Source organism: Rhizophagus irregularis, chromosome 8, assembly GCF_026210795.1.
Source record: "Rhizophagus irregularis chromosome 8, complete sequence".
NCBI lineage: Eukaryota > Fungi > Glomeromycota > Glomeromycetes > Glomerales > Glomeraceae > Rhizophagus > Rhizophagus irregularis.
In genome coordinates, this window is record NC_089436.1 from 1000278 (window position 1) to 1019865 (window position 19588).

Below are 19588 nucleotides of genomic sequence, written 5' to 3' on the forward strand. Positions count from 1 at the left end.
ACAAATTTAACAAATTTAACAAATTTAACAAAATTTGGCCAAAATTAATAATTTTTTACTAGAATTATCAACACAAATTGAACACAAATTGAACACAAATTTCAGTCACGATTTATTTATATCACACCTGCTATATGATGTACATGATTTTTTAAAATACAGATTTCCATAATTTTACGATAACGTATTTTCTGGCCAATCAAAATTAGACTGATCCTTGTATGTGATTTAATCATTTAATCATGCATGCGTTTTTTGTCTTATTTATTTTTATCTCTTATTTCTTTATTCTTTTGTTCAATATTTTTAATTTTTTGTCTCTTCTTTCTATTATTTCTTTAATTATATACAATATATTTACATATATTTCATAATTTATTGCTTTGCAGATATAGAAATATTTGTTTATTAATACTAATTATTTTAATATTAATGCGTTTTTTTACCTTTTTGTTATTTTGTATCATAATACTAACAATAATATCCATTTTTCCTTTATTCCTTTTTACTTGTACTTTAAGGGGAGAGTGTAATCACGTGACTTTTGATTGACTATCATGGCACAAAATTTTTTTTGTGCTATTCAGAACGTCCATGTCTAATAAAACATTTGTAAATTACTAAATATTAAAAAAAATATATTATTTTCTTACCTTTTGGAACCTGAAAGTTCACCAGGTATAGTTTTTATTTAGACTTAAATATTATATTTTGGAGAAAATATCAAAGAAGTTCCAAAAAGGTTGCGAATCGCTTAGTGAAAGTTTAGAATCTCTCTACTGGAAAACATAATATTATTTTTTTAACAAAAAGCATTTTATCATTAATTAATTTAATATATTTGTATTCTATATGTATGTTTTCACATGTCTTTACAAAAATAATAATAAAATAATACATAATTATTCAAACTAAAGTACTTTTGTTTTTGGGCTTCATATTTTAAATTTTTGCGCCATTGATAGTCTTATTATAAATCACATGACTACACGTTCCCCTTAATACTAACAATACTAACGATACTAACAACATGTTTATTTTTTCCTTTTTTTATTCTTTTGTTCAATTACTTTGCAGGTATAGAAATATTTATTTATTAATACTAATTATTTTAATATTAACGTGTTTTTTTTTACCTCTTTGTTACTTTATGTTGTAATACTAACAATACTATCTACATTTTCTTTATTCCTTTTTACTTGTACTTTAATACTAACGATAATATCCATATTTCTTTTACTCCTTTACTGTTTCTTTAACTCTTTTTACCTTAATACTAACAATAATAACAATATTTCTTTTATCTTTATATCTAATACTAACGTTACTATAGCTGTTTCTCTTCTTTTTACGTCTAATAATATTGTTACTCTTTACTCTTTCTTTTTTTTACTTTTATGTATTCTGTATATATTAATAAATACTTGTAATTTTTTATAGTTTAATAAAATTATATCTAATAAAACATACATTATATAAACTTATAGTACAGAAAATGAAGTATTATTTATCAAAATATTTTGAAATATTACAAAATATTAAGTTGTGTAAAATCACAGAATATTACGAATCGTCAAATTATGAAGCATTACGCATCATAGAATTTCGAAATATTTTAAAAAGTTGCGAAGTATTATGCAGTAAAATTACGGAATATTATAAATCGTAAAATTACGAAGCCTTGCATATAGTAATATTTCAAAATATTTTAAAAAGTTACAAAATATTACGCTTATGCAAACTTGCGGCAGGTCTGAAAACTTACAAAATATTATGTAAAATTACGAAATATTGCGAACCGCAAAATTACAGAATATTACAAATCGTAAAATTACGAAGCTTTGCATATCGTAATATTTCAAAATATTTTAAAAAGTTACAAAATATTACACTTACGTAAACTTGCGGTGGGTCTGAAAGCTTACGAAATATTATGATGTGTAAACTTGCGCAACTTTTCGCACTATATAATTTTCTGATGTAAATAGAAATCAAATATTAAATATACAAGTCATAAAAGAATAATATAAAATTATATTATATTTAAATTATATACTAGAGTTTGGAACTGGTTTTATTTTTAAAAACTGAATTTAAAATGAATGCAACTGGTTCAATCCATTTCAAACTGATTTCACAAAATCTGATTGAAACTGAATAATTAAATTGTATATATTTGATAATTCTAGCCAAAATTAAATGTGATCGGCATAAATCTGGCCAAGTTATAATTTCAGCCAGAATTACAACCCTTGTATAATACAATATGAAATTGTGTGAGACACAATTATCTATAATAAAATTTTGTGTAATATAACTTATCTGGCAGCTAAACTATTTAATTATAATTACGTAATTTTAATTTCGTAATTCAGGCTAGTACTATAAAGTTTCAATATCAAACCAGGTTGAAAATCTGGTTGCATCTGTTTTAAATGCAAACCAGTTTTCAAAATATAAATTCAGGTCAAACTGAATTGTCAAAAAATCAGTTAGAACTAATTTTTAAACCAGTTGGTACAACCGGTTCTAAACTCTATTATATATTACAGTCAGACCTCCATAATTGCACATCCTTTGGCATAATTTTCAAAATAGTGCATTTATAGAAGTAAAATAATTAGAGATCATATAAGCTTGAGACTGAATCAGAGAGTGTATTTAGAGAGGGTATATATAGTGGATGCAATTATAAAAAGTGCAATTATAGAGGTCTGACTGTATATAGTAAAGTTTTTCATGAACCAGCTCACAAACTAAAAATATATTAACTTGTAAGTCTATTATAAACTAACTTGTGAGAAATCTTACTGTATAATTTGCTAAAAACTTACTATAAATTGATTTTAATTAATAATAAAATTATGTAAAAAAGTGAATTGCAATATTGCAATTTATATTTTTATATTAAAATCATATAAAAAGGTGAATTACAATACCACAATTTACTTTTTATATAGAATCAATATAAAAAAGTAAATTGCAAATTTGCAATATCACAACTCACTTTTTTTTATATAAAATCAATATAAAAAAGTGAATCACAATATCACAACTCACTTTTTTATATAAAATCAATATAAAATAGTGAATTCCAATATTGCAATTCATTTTTTTTATATTTAGTTATCACTAAATCTATAAAATTTATAAATAATTTAGTTTAGAATCAGGTTCTAGAATTAGGTTCAGGACTAGTCCTAACAGGACCTGATCACAGGTCCATTCAATAGAATTTATAAGTTTCAAAATCAGGACTGGATTAGGATCGACTTAATCATTCCTACCACTTATTTACAATAAAAGTTACCATAAAAAATTAGCCTTTTACTAATGATTTTTACCTTATTTTTTCTTAAATTTTATTGATTAATTAGCTAAAAAAGAAAAAAAATCATACTAATATAATATAAAAATTTTCTTTTATAGTAAGATCTGCAAAGAATTTTATATGATTTTTATCTTAGGTCTGGAATGACCTATCTTATAAGGATTCTATATATGTAATAATAATTATATTGCATTAAAAAAGTAATTAAAAATTTAAATACATTTTTTATTGTTAAAATAAATATATTATAAATATTTTATTTAAAATACTTAGATCATATAAATACTTTTTATTTCCAAATGCATACATTTACTAAATACAAGTTGCATTATTTAAACGTATTTAATAAGTACTTAATCTAAATATTACTAAAATATTTAGCAAATATTTAATAAATACTATTGTGATGATATATTTAAGTAGCCTGTTAATTAATCAACTACATTTGGTAATAAGAAACATAAAGTTGAAGTAATACACTTATAATCTTAACATTCTATACTTTCCATATATATCTAATTTTTGTATTTTATAAGATTTAAAGAAAAATAAGTTTGTTTTTTTAAAGAAAATTGTAAAAAGAAACTTAAGATTTTCTTTTTTACTTTGCATAAAATTTTTTCCAGTCAAAATACTTCTGTAATTTTATCAATTAAAGTTTTTAATACTTTAATAATAAATTATCTTTGAATTAGACATTTAATAATTTTAATAGTAATTATATTCCAATTATAGGTAATCTATCAGAGATTAATTAAAATTAGATCTATTGATCTATATATATATAAGTTCTTATAACTTATTTTATTGTGTGAAAATCAGAATAATGAGATTAGATCTGTATTTTCAATATAATCAACAAATAAAAAAATTGAACAATTGGAAAGAATTTATTAAAAATTGGTTATCAGAATGTATTGCTTATTACAATTTTCAGGAAACTAAATTTGCAGATTCATTTTTATTTACTAATTTATTCATCTTTATCCAAAATAAACAATTAATAATAATTAGCTATAAAAAATTGATAAATAGATATCAGCCAATTATATTAACAAAGAGGCTTATAAAGGAAAAATATAATAAATGCAAAAATATTAAATCTTATATTTTTTTTTTTATTACTAATACTAAAAAATACCTAAATGAAATTTATAAAGAAAATGAAATCATGATAATAATAGAAAAATAAAAATAATTTATTTGAAAGTTTCTTAATGCTCAGAATTAAAACTCTGAATAGTTCAGTTTAGTTTCATTTTTTAGTTCTTTTTTAATTGGTCAGAATCTGTTTTGCATAATAACTCACCATCTAGTAATTGTAGAAATCTAATCAATAGTTCATTGGAATTGTCTTATTGAAACAGTTTAAATAGTATTAAAATTATCTTTTTAGTATCAATAGATAGTGAGTTATTTTTAGAAAATACTAAAAATTTTAATCAGAATTTTATAAAAAAAAACATTTCTAACATTTTTTTATATTTTTATAAGTATTTTCAAAACTTCTTTAAAAAAAACTTTTTTAATGTTTTTTTTTATATTTAATTGTAAGAATATCAGATTCAATATGAATACTGAATTCTAAAAATAAGTTTCAAATTTTTGAAACTTTAATAAAAAAACGTTAATTTTTAATGTTTTTTTTTTATTATTTTTGTAAAAATATCAGTTCAGGACCCCAGATATCTAATATAAAGGTCATAATGGACTTTTGGCCAAAAACACCTTTTTTTGCTGAAATTCAAAAAATCGTTTTTTGTAAATATCTTAGCATCTAATGATTCAATTTTAATGAACTTTTTGTTATTTTGTAGCCCTCATTTAGCTCTACAATTTAAAAAAAGTTCATTAAAATTGGACCACTGGATGCTAAAATATTTACAAAAAATGATTTTTTGAGCTCCTGAAAAATGGGCCAATTTGCCAAAAATGTGACTTGGATCCCGATCTGCCAACTCTTTCTTGTAGATCTTTGGTCAAAAATTTCGCGGAAGAAATTTTTACTCTTCGTATTAACACATCTCTTATTTTACTATTAAAATGCCTCCCAAAGGTAACAAAAAAGCTGGCAATAACCCTAACGGGGGACCTGCCAAGCGTCAAGACAAACGAAACAAAAATAAAGACTCTGGCTCTGATGTTTCAAACTCCGATAATGAACAAACAAACAATAAAAACAACCCTTCCAAACGTATCCGTACGCTCCCAGAAAATCCTATGGAAGAAGACTACGTTGCCGACTCAGCGGCTGACGCTGGAGGTAGCAATACTACTCCTCCTCAACAAAATAATGCTGACAATTTTTTGTCTCCTCCTCCCAAAGATACTACTGCGCCTTCTGCGCCTAGTTCTGTCACGTCTGGTACTGATGCGTCCATGCATGCTCCAAAAGACAATGCAACTTCCCCCTTAGATGCGTCTCCTAATAAGGATATTATGGATACCAATGATACTTCTCCTCTTCCCCTTGACACGCCCACTATTTCCATTTTTAGGCGTGATTTTCAGGCTGCTGCGGCACCTAACACCTCCCCTGATTTTGTCAAAAAATATCCTACCAATCGGGCTATGATTGATGCTGTCAATAATCTCCTTTTAGAAACTTATCACTCTTACACTGGCCGTGCTCGCATGTCCAGTTCTGGTGACCTCAAAAGATTAGTCATTCATTTTAATTCAACCACTGAACGAGATGCCTGCCTTTCCCTCCGACATGATGATCTTGCCGATCTCAAATTTTTTCTACATGACCTTCAGCAACTCCGAACTGATGAAGACCTCCGGGCTATTCAAGTTACTGACATTCCTTTTTTTATCAAAAAAGATGATGTTATTGCTCTTTTCAAAAAGTATGGTAACATACAATCCTGTCGCCTTCATACACGTACCAATGCCAAAGTCCAACAAGCTCGTATCGTTTATGATGATGCTTCCTCCATCCAACATTTTTTGGATAAACAATGGGCGATCTACTGTTATTCCACTTGTTTACGCATTACGCCATGCTCTCTCACCCTCAAACAAAAGAAATCACGACGTGAATTCGTCGCTGTTTTATCTCAGCTCCCCCCTAACACAAAAGATGTGCATTTGGCACCTTTGGTACGAGCAATTGGCGCTATGGCCGTTAATATCCCCTTATCTCTTAATTTCTACAAACCTAAACGATGGGCTTACATCACTTTTAAGTCACAACAAATGATGGACACCGCCATGGAACAATCAATCGCCCTGCAAGGCCATAGGTTCCAATAGGAACTCCCAGAGAATACAAATAAACTTTGTCATAGATGCGGCAAACTCGGCTGCGCTCCTACTGCATGTCCATTGAACAACTCTTGAGGTCGCTCACGCACTCGTAATCCTGTTGCACACTTAAAAGAACGCTTCAATATTGGCCAAACTAATAATAATAACTCTTCTGCTAATCGCAGTAGACAACGCTCCCGTTCTCAATCCAAAGATCGTTCTAATTCCTGACAACATAATCATTCAGCTAATAATGCTGGACGGAACTATAATACTACCAATACTATCTTTTCACCCAATTCTTCTAAATAGAGTTCCGAATGGGTCAGGTCAGGTCAGGTTAATTGATAAACCTGACCTGAAATTTTTTTTCAGGTCAGGTCAGGTCAGGTTATATCAGGTTATCTGTTTGACCTGACCTGAACTGAAACCTGAAGATTTTCAGGATTTTTATTAAAATATCAATAAAATGGTATAAAACATTTTTTTTGAAAATATTGCGATTTACTTTTTCATATTAAAATCATATAAAAAGGTGAATCGCAATACTGCAATTCACTTTTTTTATATAGAATTAATATAAAAAAAGTGAGTTGCGGTATTGCGATTCACTTTTTTATATAGATTCTATATAAAAAAAAGTGAGTTGCGGTATTGCGATTCACTTTTTTTATATAGAATTAATATAAAAAAGTGAATCGCAATATCGCAACTCACTTTTATTATATAAAATCAATATAAAAAAGTGAATCGCAATACCGCAACTCACTTTTATTATATAGAATCTATATAAAAAAGTGAATCGCAATACCGCAACTCACTTTTATTATATAAAATCAATATAAAAAAGTGAATCGCAATACCGCAACTCACTTTTTTTATATAGAATCTATATAAAAAAGTGAATCGCAATACTGCAACTCACTTTTATTATATAAAATCAATATAAAAAAGTGAATCGCAATACTGCAACTCACTTTTATTATATAGTAGAATCAATAATTTCAGGTCAACAGGTCAATCAGGTCAGGTCAATCTTCATACCTGACCTGAATTTTTTTTAAAAATCTCATACCTGACCTGAATTTCAGGTCAGGTCAGGTCAGGTTACCTGAATTTGGCTGACCTGTTCGGAGCTCTACTTTTAAATCCACTAATTCTACTCAATCTACTCAACGGCCTCGATCTAATGAGCGTAAAGGCAAAGACCGTTCAGTTTCCTTTATTTTCCACTTTCCAACGCAATAGTACCTCTATTTCCAACTCATCTGGTCATAAACTTCCCTTGGTGGATCCTAATTGTTCCCAAATTCAAGAGATCCTTTCGGTGCTCAAAAGCCTTCAAGAAGATATGGCTAGGACCCCGGATATCTAATATAAAGGTCATAATGGACTTTTGGCCAAAAACACCCCTTTTTACTGAAACTCAAAAAATCGTTTTTTGTAAATATCTCAGCATCCAGTGATTCAATTTTAATGAACTTTTTTTTATTTTGTAGCCCTCATTTAGCTCTACAATTTAAAAAAAAGTTCATCAAAATTGGACCACTGGATGCCGAGATATTTACAAAAAACGATTTTTTGTTCCCCTGAAAAATGGGCCAATCTGCTGAAAGTGTGACTTATGACCTGTTTTGGAGATATCTGGGGTCCTATATGGCTAGTGTACGTGCTAGAATTCATGCTCTTGAATTAGCTGATCAGAGAATGTCTCAGCTGGAACTTCGTGTTTTTGGACATATGCAAGACGATGTTCTCCCACCTGATTCCAATGATTCTTCACATATGCTTGTTGACAACCACCAATGCACCCCCCTTATATAACACAATCCAACCCGCCCACTTCGAACAGACCTCCTTCCGACCCGGTTCTCCCTCCTCCAACGGTTCCTGTTTCCCATTCCACCATTTCCTCCTCCCCCATCCCCAAAACTGCTGATGAAGTTACTATTAATAAAGAACATGCTGAAATTTATTCCTTTCAACGATCTTTAGATAACAAATTCGATCACTTATCCGGTTCTATTGAAAGATTTATTAGCTCCATTTCTGGTGGCTCTTCCTCGGACTTAGTCAATAAGACTTCGTCTGATTAATTTGTTATCCTCCCCTTTCACCCCGTAGTTCTTATCATAGTGTAATAATGATGGACAATAATATAGATTATGATACCTTTGTGCGAAATCCCCCCAACCCCGTTGATTTTAGTGATATTTTTAATGATCCTATATCTGATACATTATTTTCTCCCTCTTTCTCTACTTTCCCCATTCCCAATTCTTTTAACATTTCTTCTTTTAATGTTAATGGTCTTAAAACTCCTGGTCAAGGTTCCTTTAAAATGGACCAAATTTCTTCTTTCTTTTTACAAAATCACATTTTCTTTGGCGGTATCGTTGATACACACCTATCGCCTAAACAAATGAAATTTTTGTCTAAACGAGTTTGTGATTATACTTTTTTTCATTCTGATTTGGATTCCACCAAACACGGCCGCTCTTCTGGTGGTGTTTCTTTATTCATACATAACTCTTTAGCCACTCATGTTCAATTTTATCAATCCCATTCCTCCCGTATTCTTTCTGTAGACTTGTTTTTTAAAGGCAATGTTAAATTGCGTATATTTGTCGTCTACATTCCCCTACAAATGATCTTGTTCTTCGTTACGAAGTCATTGATCAATTAATTTCTTTAATTTCCCAAACTTCTTCACAAAATTTTCACCATGCTATTTGCGGTGATTTTAATATGAATCTGGAGAAATATTACCCTATTTTTTTGCATCAACCTCAGGTTGCTGCTAAACGAATTCACAAACTATTCCATTATTTGCTTTCTCATAATTATGAGGATTGCACCCCCCTTAACCTATCCGGTACCTTAGGTACTTATCACCATTTGGACACTATTACCCGTATTGACTTTGTTTGGTCTTGTCCACTTCTTCGCCAATATATGTTAACAGCTTCTATTTTTGATGCTCATGATTTACACATTTCTGACCACAACCCTATTATTACATATTTTAATGCTTCATTATTATCAGATGCTATTAAATCTGCACGAGCTCGTCAACTTGGTCGTAATACTTAACGTGTTTTCAAATATGATTCCATTTCTACTGATCAGTGGACTGCTTTTGCTGATAATTTGGATAAATTATGTCCAATTGATCCAATTATTTTTGACGCTTGGCCTCTCAATCAGAAATGTGAATATCTTCATTCTAGGATTATCAAAGCTGCTAATTCCACATTGCCTTCAGTTACTGTGGGCAATACTTATATTCCAAAGAAGCCTAAAGACTTGGAAAGTTTATGCCAGTCTTATAGATTTTTGTCTAAAGTGGCTAAAACTATCCGTTCCCTTCATAAGACCCCTATCTCATACTCTATGCATTATGAAACTAAGTGGTCTTCATATTATATACGTCTTAATAATATTTTATCCCTTTATCAACAAATTTTTGTTACGCCTATTATTTTTCCAGGACCCCGGATATCTCCAAAACAGGTCATAAGTCACACTTTCGGCAGATTGGCCCATTTTTCAGGGGCTCAAAAAATCGTTTTTTGTAAATATCTCGGCATCCAGTGGTCCAATTTTGATGAACTTTTTTTAAATTGTAGAGCTAAATGAGGGCTACAAAATAAAAAAAAGTTCATTAAAATTGAATTACTGGATGCTGAGATATTTACAAAAAACGATTTTTTGAGTTTCAGCAAAAAGGGGTGTTTTTGGCCAAAAGTCCATTATGACCTTTATATTAGATATCCGGGGTCCTATTTTTCCTCCCTTTCTTCGAGATGCAAGAATTGATGATTTTGCCAAGTTACTTCAAACTCTAGAAAATATGACTTTGCTTTTGCGAAGTCTTCTTTTGCTTAAAGAAAAAGAATTTCAAGCCTCTTCTATTCAGGCTAAAATTGATGCTCGAAATGATAACTTCACCAATGATATTTCCACTTTTATTGAGTCTGCTTTGTCACGAACCAGACGACGAATAGTTCTTGACCGTGTTTTTATTGATCATCCAACACACCCTACTTTATTAACTTCTCCAGATGCTATTGATCAAGAAGTTATTGATCATTTTCAAAATTTTGTTCCAATTACTTCTACTCCTCCTTCTTCCATACAGGATTTGCCTGAACGATGGTCTAATGCTTATATACCACTTGCTGATGTTTCTCCAGCTATTTTTGATTCACTAATGGATCCTCCTACCCTTGATGAATGGTACTCCACAATTTCATCCATGCTTAACGATAAAGCCCCAGGTCCTTCTATGATCTCGTACGAGATGTTAAAACACCTAGGCCCTTCTGCTTCTACCTTGCTTTTCAACTTAATTTGTGCTTGCTTATTAGAAGCAAATATCCCTGATTTATGGAGACAAGCTACTGTTTTTCCTATTCTTAAACCGCATGAATGAAAATGTTAACTTAAAAATACACGTCCTATCACTTTATTGGAGGTGATTCGTAAGGCTTTGGTTAAACTTTTTTATAATCGTCTCGCTCCTTTGCTTGCCTCTCACCATGTTCTCCAAGGCGGTAATTTTGCAGGTTTACCTGGAGGGTCCTGCCGTGATCCTATTATTACTCTGGAATCCATCATCCATGATTCAGTAGTTACTAAACAACCCTTATGGATTCTTTCTCAAGACATTTCAAAAGCATTTGATTCTGTGGATTTATCTATGTTGCGTTTTGCTCTTCAACGTTTACGTTTGCCTTAAAATGCAATTCAATTCTTACTCTCTTTATTTATGTTACGTTCTAATCGTGTCATTACTGCACATGCCCTACTCCACCATATAGAGTTAGAATTGGAATAGACCAAGGTGAAGTTATCTCTCCGCTTTTATGGGTTATTTATTTAGACCCTTTACTTACAACTCTCAGAAATAAAAAGAAAGACCCTTATCGTTTGGTCTCTCCATTGGCTCCCTATACTGTTTCATCAAATTCTCGTTCTCCAGATGTTTTAGAAATTAATAATTTGGTGTTCATGGATGATTCTACTTTACTCTCTTCTTCTAAAGAAGGAATGGAACATATGTTGTCTATTACTGAAGAATTTTATTGTTTAAACAATACCTCAGCCAATCATAACAAATATGTTTTAGCCACTAATGCAGTCGCTGCTTCTCGAGATTTGTCTCCTATAGCCTTTAATTTGTCGATTTCATCGCTCAATTCCACGCCCAACATTATTGTTACTCCTATCCCTATGTCCTCATCTTTCCAGTTTTTAGGAGTTTGGTTTAATATTAACGGCTCTAGGAACTTTATCCGACAACAACTTAAACGAGAATATAATTCTTTTTCTGCAATTCTTCGCCCTGCGAAACTGACTGTTCAACAAGTGGTGTATCTTTATAATACTGTTTTGATTCTGAAATTGGACTATCGAATGCAAGTTACACATTTATCTGAGGCTGAATGCTCCACTATTACCTCTTCAGTTCGTGCCTTAGTTAAACACAAGGCCAAATTATCACGCTCTGTTCCTAATGTGGTGTTATATTTAACACATTCTTTGGGTTTGATCAATTTATTTTCATTTCAACAACAAAGTCATTTTACTAATTTATTTTTGTTAGCAAATTCTTCTTCTGTTTTTATGAAATCATTATTTAATTATAGGTTGCGATTTATTCAATTTTATTGTTTAATTCCTATTTCTCCCTTGATGGTTTTGGATTGGACTTGTTGGTCTTCTCTTATAATTTTTAAACAAGATTATATCGCTAATACTCTAGCTTCATTGCTCTCAACTCCCTTTCGCTTGTCACGCGCTAATCTATCATCTGTGCTTGATTTAACCTACCCCAATGGCCATATTCCTATTATATTTATCAATGTCTTTCTTTGGATGTATTTAAAGCCAATTTAACAAGACTTCGAAAACGTGGCCTTTTCTACCTTTCGCAACTTTTGACACCTCAAGGAACACATTTGCTCTCTTGGTCTGTCATATATGCTAATTCTGTTCAAAAGCGTGGTAATGCCCGTCTTTCCATGTGGTACAAAAATCTCTCTACTAATATCACGATTCCAGATAAACCTGGTTTGTTAAAAGATCGATTCCTGACTGAACAACAACCTGTGAGCCTGATTGCAAAAGAACTTGCTCCTTGCATTCCTCCTTCTGGTTATAAGAAGAATTGGATTGTTACGCTAAATGATAATGGCCTTCCCTTATTCAACAAACAGATTCAGATCCAACCCAAACACTCCACTTGTACTATTGTACATTGGACTTCAGATTGTTTATCTCGTCCGAGCGATTTAATTACTCTACGACCTTGTCCTGGCTGCAACTTAAATATAAATAAATCTTCCTATTCAAAGAAATCAGTTGCTACTGGTTTTGTTTCCTGCTCTTATTCGGCCTCTCTTCGTCAGTCATGGATTTTACCTATGAAGAAATCATCCATTTTGAATCACACTTCCAGCTTGACTGCTACGGTGTCGTGGGCAGAAATCATGGACTTTGTTACCGCATCTTGTAATCCTTTAGGTTGCTCGATGCTTGCTGCTGATATTCCCCATACCTCCTTTGATATTATTGATGAGGCTTTGCCTACTCCACATTTACTTACGGCTGGCGATGTTGCTGTTTCATCATCGGTCATGCTTTCTCGAGACTCTCAATATACCTTTTACACTGATGGTTCTCTTATCAATTTAGGAACGTGTGATGTTTCTATGGGATGGGGCTGGGTTCAAATTGTCAAGGATTCTGGTTTTCTTAATTCTATTGCCACTTATAAGCAGGGTATTATTCGTAATTGGCCTTCCTCTTCTCGAGCCGAAGCTGCTGCTATTTATGCAGCTTTATCAGCTTCTCCTGCCAACTCTGTAGTTCACATTTATACAGACTCACAGTCTTCCATCGAGGGTTTGAAACATTGTTTCTTATCTGATTATTCAAATTCTCGTCTTTATTATAAGACTACCAATTTTGAACTTTGGGCCATTATTCAACAACTGATTGTGGATAAACAACTTTCAGTTTTACCTTTTAAGGTTAAAGCTCACTCTAATTTTTATTGGAATGACTTCGCTGACTCTCTTGCCAATACTGCCCATACATCTGACGATGCTATTCTTATCTCCCATCTCGATCTTGCTGCAGTTGATGACTATATTATGACTTATGATGACGTAGTCTGTGAATCTAACCCAAGACATCTGTTTAAACAATATCATCAGATGTTGTATATGAAAGATCTTTTAGCCCTTTCTCGTTTCTATTTTATTTCTCTTTTAACAGATCCATCCTGATACGTGGTTGATTGGGCTCTTACTTGGCATACGTTAATAATGTTCCAACCCAAATTTGATAATTCCTTCACTAAGGAGAATGTCTCTAGACATCATACGTTGAAATTTCAACTTTTTCTGGAAGACTTACCTACTTTGGAATCACTGAAAAGGACACGACCTGATTTATACGTAGAGATTCTAACCTGTCGTTCTTGTGAAGATCACTTAGAAGATTTTATGCACTTATTTTTATGCAAAAAGCGCCGCGTTAAATTATATCAAATTTTAACGTCATATCTCCACCACCTTACCCAAAAAATCAAAGAAGCGGGTGATAATGCCAATTGTGATTACTCTTCTTCAATTAATAGAGTTACTTCCCTTCCTTGCTGAACTTTTTCGTCTAACAACTGGTCTTCCTATAGTCTTGTCCGTGCTTGTTTGCCTACCGCCTTTCTGGAAGTTTTTGAAAACTTAGGTATTCCTCACCTCACTACTATGAATGTGGTCGCCGCCATACATAATAATTTTATCAACAAGTTCCGTAAACGAATTTGGAATCCGTGTTCGTATGATAAAGGATTATGGGAACATACGATGAACATTTCTTCAAACTTAAACAATCTCCAAGGCCTAAAGGTTTGCCCAAATCTTTTTATTTACCTTACTCGTCTTTACCATCTCCGACCCATGTTGATTCACGTGACTCCAGAACCGATTGGTTAAAAAACTCGATGCAATATGGATTATCTTGGTTTAATCACATTTCGGGTTTTATGGGTCATCTAACGGTGCTACTTAATAACCGCTTTTGCAGGATGGAGTGTCAATTTTAATAGTGGGCGCGTCATTCATTATTTTGTTAGCATAGTTGCTTCTACTTTGGTTGGAATATATCAAGGGGGAAGATCTAGGAAGTGTTAGTATTAGCGAATTTTCTTTTGAACTTTCTTTTAATTTTAATTTCTTTCTAGGAGACTATATAGTTTTGTTTTTAGTTAGTTTTTATTTTATTTTCTTTTTCTTATACAGATGGTGCCCAAAATTATCCGGCCACTTTATTTTGCCAAAATTATGCTGATCATCACGTGTTATTATGATGTAAATAAACAATAATTTTGTATTTATAATCACAATGAACAATCCTCTGCGCCATATTTCTTCTGGAACTTTCCGGAAAAATGAAACCACTTACCCCACACTGGTAAAAAAATGATTTATCCTACACATATCTTACACATATTGGGTACTCAAAATGTAGAAAATCATACACAAATAATACACATATCATACACATATCGGGTACTAATATATATATCATACATATATCAGGTACATGATAGGTATACTATATATATAAGTACCCGATATGTGTATGATATGTGTATTATTTGTGTATGATTTTCTACATTTTGAGTACCCGATATATGTAAGATATGTGTAGGATATGTATAGGATAGACCATTTTTTTACCAGTGCCAAAAACTCGTGGTGCAATTGTTTACGGTCACAATTGTAGACATTCAAGTCGCACAATTGCCAAACAACTGGGATGTGGGAAAACAACAGTTAATGACATACTTAAACGCCTTCATGAAACTCACTCTTTAACACCAAAAAAACAAACTGGGCGTCCACCACTTCTTAACTCACCAGCTCAACAAAAACTTAAGTCCTTCATTAAAGAAAACAATGAAAATCGTCAACTTTGTTCAAAAAAAATTGCGACCACTTGGACAGTTCAAATAAAGCAACCTATTTCTCGTAATACTATACGCCGAAACCTTAAGAAAGTTGGACTTACAGCCTGTGTTCCTCGTCGTAAACCTGCAATGACAGAAGCATATTGTCAGGCTTGGCTTGAGTGGGCTTATGAACATGAAAATTGGACAGAAAGAAAATGGAAAAGAGTCCTATTTTCAGATGAAAGCACCTTTACTCAATTTCAACAGGGTCGGCAGGGGATGGTATGGCGTAAACCTGGGAAGGAGTTAAATCCTGATTGTATTTCAGTTACTGTAAAACACAGTCCTAGCAAAATGTTTTGGGGGTGTTTTTCCTGAAGCGGCCTTGGGCCAATTGTTTTATTAAATGGTTCAGTTACTGGCCAAACGCATGCTCAAGTTATTAATGATTTTGTTGTACCTACCTTGCACACACATTTTCCACAGGGTAATGGAATCTTTCAGGAGGATAATGCTGCGCCATACCGTTCAAGAGTTGCAACGGCCACACGTGAAAATGCTGGGATTGTGACTCTTGACTGGCCAGCTCAGTCACCAGATATTAATCCTATAGAAAATATTTGGGCTGAAATGAAGATGATGATTCGACGTCGTTCACCACCACCATCTAGCATTAGTGTGCTTATGGAGTATGTTACAGATGCATGGAACGACATTTCTCCTGAATATTATAGAAAACTGATCAAAAGTATGCCTCGGATGGTTGATGCAGTTATTTCCGCAAATGGAAAAGAATCAATTATTAAATTTTTGTAAAATTCAATAAAGGAAGGCATAATAAATATGTTAAACTTAAATTTTTATTTTCATCATATTTAACATATATAAGTTTTTCAAATTTGAAAAGTGGCCAGATAATTTTGGGCACCATCTGTATGTAATTTTGTAAAGTTTGATAAATAATTAATAAAGATAAAGGCTACTATGCCATGTTTGCCCAAAAATGTGACTTCTTCTGATTATAAGAAGAATTGGATTGTCACGATGAATGAATGATGATGGCTTTTCTTTATTTGGAAAACAGATCCAGATCCAACCCAAACGCTCCACATGTACTATTGTACATTGGATTTCAGACTGCTTATCTCGTCCGAGCAATTTGATTACTCTACAACCTTGTCCTGGCTGCAATTTAAATATAAATAAATCTTCCTATTCAAAGAAATCAGTTGCTACTGGTTCTGTTTCTTACTCCTGTTCGGCCTCTCTTTGTCAGTCATGGATCTTACCTATGAAGAAATCATCCATTTTGAATCACACATCCAGTTTGATTGCTACGGTATCGTGGGCGGAAATCATGGACTTTATTACTTCATTTTGTAATCCTTCAGTTTGCTCGATGCCTGCTGCTGATATTCCCCATACTTCCTTTGATACTATTGACAAGGCTTTGCCTACTCCACATTTACTTACGGCTGGCGATGTTGCTACATCATTATCGGTCGTGTTTTCTCCAGACTCTCAATATATCTTTTACACTGATGGTTCTCTTATCAATTTAGGAATGTGTAATGTTTCTATGGGATGGGGCTGGGTTCAAATTGTCAAGGATTCTAGCTTTCTTAATTCTATTGCCACTTATAAGCGGGGTATTATTCGTGATTGGCCTTCCTCTTCACGAGCCGAAGCTGCTGCTATTTATGCAGCTTTATCAGCCTCTCCTGCCAACTCTGTAGTTCATATTTATACAGACTCACAGTCTTCCATCGAGGGTTTGAAACATTGTTTCTTATCTGATTATTCAGATTCTCGTCTTTATTATAAGACTACCAATTTTGAACTTTGGGCCATTATTCAACAACTGATTGTGGATAAACAACTTTCAGTTTACCTTTCAAGGTTAAAGCTCACTCTAATTTTTATTGGAATGACTTCGCTGACTCTCTTGCCAATACTGCCCATACATCTGATGATGCTATTCTTATCTCCCACCTCGACCTTGCTGCAGTTCATGATTATATTATGACTTATGATGACGTAGTTTGTGAATCCAACCCAAGACATCTGTTTAAACAATATCATCAGATGTTGTATATGAAAGACCTTTTAGCTCTTTCTTGCTTCCGTTTTATTTCTCTTTTAACAGATCCATCCTATTACGTGGTTGATTGGGCTCTTACCTGGCACACGTTAATGTTCCAACCTAAATTTGATAATTCCTTCACCAAGGAAAATGTCTCTAGACATCACACATTGAAATTCCAACTCTTTCTGGAAGACTTACCTACTTTAGAATCGCTGAAAAGGACACGACCTGATTTATACATAGAGATTCTTACCTGTCGTTCTTGTGAAGACCACCTAGAAGATTTTATGCATTTATTTTTATGCAAAAAACGTTGCGTCAAATTACACCAAATTCTAACATCATATCTCCACCATCTTACCCAAAAAATTAAAGAAGCGGGTGATAATGTCAATTGCGATTACTCTTCTCTAGTTGATAGAGTTACTTCCCTTCCTTGCTGGACTTTCTCATCTAACAACTGGTCTTCCTATAGTCTTGTCTGTGGCTGTTTGTCTACCGCCTTTCTGGAAGTTTTTGAAAACTTAGGTATTCCTCGCCTCACTGCTATGAATGTGGTTGCTGCCATACATAACAATTTTGTCAACAAATTCTGTAAACGAATTTGGAATCCGCGTTCATATGATAAAGGATTATGGGAACATACGATGAACATTTCTTCAAAACTTAAACAATCTCCAAGGCCTAAAGGTTTGCCCAAATCTTCTTATTTACCTTACCCGTCTTTACCACCTCTGACCTATGTTGATTCACGTGATTCCGGAACCGATTGATTAAAAAACTCGATGCAATATGGATTATCTTGGTTTAATCACATTTCGGGTTTTATGGGTCGTCTAACGGTGCTACTTAATAACTGCTTTTGCAGGATGGAGTGTCGATTTTAATAGTGGGCGCGTCATTCGTTATTTTATTAGCATAGTTGCTTCTACTTTGGTTGGAATATATCAAGGGGGGAGATCTAGGAAGTGTTAGTATTAGCGAATTTTCTTTTGAACTTTCTTTTAATTTTAATTTCTTTCTAGAAGACTATATAGCTTTGTTTTTAGTTAGTTTTTATTTCATTTTCTTATTCTTATATGTAATTTTGTAAAGTTTGATAAATAATTAATAAAGATAAAGGCTACTATGCCTTGTTTGCCCAAAAATGTGACTTATGATTTGTTTTGGAGATATTCAGGGTCCTATCAGTTCTAATGTAAATACCGAATCTCAAAAATAAATTTCAAATTTTTAAACTTTTCAAAATTTTAATAAAAAAATGTTAATTTTAACATTTTTTTATATTTTTATATAGGAAATCAACTTTAATGTGAATACCAATATTTCAAATAAGTTTTGAGATATTTTCAAACTGATATCCTAAAATTAAATAACTTATTTTTAAATATCAATACTGATATAAATTATAATACATGCAAAAATCATTTTACTTACCTTCATGTACAGATTTATCTTTAATAAAAAATACAGTCAACTCCCTTTATAGTCGCTTTCATTATAGTCACATTCTACTATATAGTCACACTACCAGTTAGATGTTCAAAACATTTTATTATTAAAATCTATCCTATATAGTCACAATCTATCTATAGTCACTATCACACCTATTTTTGAAAATCTCATATTAAAAAGTACTGTTTATTATAGTCATAGTTATGTAAAGAATATAATAAATTGCTCAGCATCTAATGATCGTAAAAAGATGCAACACAGCTCATTGGAATCGTCTCATTGAGACGAATCGAATGGTAGTAGTTTAATCTTTCTATGATCACTGGCTGATGAGATATTTAGCAAAATGTCAAAAATCGGCATTTTAATATTTCTTGATTTACGTTTACTGTGCCACTAAACGTTTTGCTTAATTTCACGGCATCTAATGATTGTAAAAATATGATTAATAGCTCTTTAGAATCGCCTAATCGAGACGAATCAAATGGTGGTAAGATCATCT